The sequence below is a fragment of the Trypanosoma equiperdum genome (genome assembly GCF_001457755.1).
Source record: "Trypanosoma equiperdum strain OVI genome assembly, contig: ctg_746, whole genome shotgun sequence".
NCBI classification, from domain to species: Eukaryota; Euglenozoa; class Kinetoplastea; order Trypanosomatida; family Trypanosomatidae; genus Trypanosoma; species Trypanosoma equiperdum.
In genome coordinates this window covers 246-1141 of record NW_027124694.1, presented here as the reverse complement: position 1 = coordinate 1141, position 896 = coordinate 246, and positions in this window count along the sequence as shown.

Below are 896 nucleotides of genomic sequence, written 5' to 3'. Positions count from 1 at the left end.
AATATCATGCTACCATTTTAAAAAATAAGTAGAAGTAGTAGTAAGGAGAAAGCTATTGTTTTCTCACTGCCATCGCGTACATCATGCGTAATACAACAGTTTCCATTTATTTTTATGGCAACCGTTTGCACAGTAAGGGACACTCGTAATTGCTGTATCACTTTCGTTGTCCCAGCCATACTGTCTGCTTTTTATGGTTAAACTAAAACTCCAATGAAATCACATTGTTGTGTCGTCTTTTGTGAGTCAACAATGGTTGTGCCTCACATTTCTCCATGCTCGTAACTATTTTGTTTCCACGATCTTTAACCACGTCATGCCTCACACCGATGCATATGTTGCATATCCATTTTTGAGTCCTCAATATTTCAGGGGTCGCCTGCTGCAGCTTCACGAGAAGTGCATGTCCTGAAAAGAGCCTTGTGATGGTGTGTAAAATTCCAGGAGTCCATTTTATTAACTGATGGGGAGTCGATTCAAATTCACTAGTTCCCCATTTTTGCTAAGGCATCGGAACCTCACCCGAATATTCTCAGGTAACTTCACTTGGGAGAGGAATGGCTTTAGGTCAAACAATGCTGCAGACTGGTCATGGAGAGTATTTAAATACTGGGAAAAGTGACCCAATGGGAGATATGCCTCATAATCATTCCTGCTCTTTTTAGCCTTTGGTCATGCAATAGATCAAAGCCTTCTTCCAATTCCGTGTCTCCTCATCACAAATAATGGCACACAACCCATCCTGTCATATGTCTCTTTGAAACTGGGCTAATGATACGCGGCTGCTTAATTATTTGGGCATCCTTTTCTACAATGCGCAATTCAGATTCCCTGTTTAATACTTTCTCTCTTTGTTTCTCTCTTTCCACACCATCTGTGCTATTCATGATGCTTCA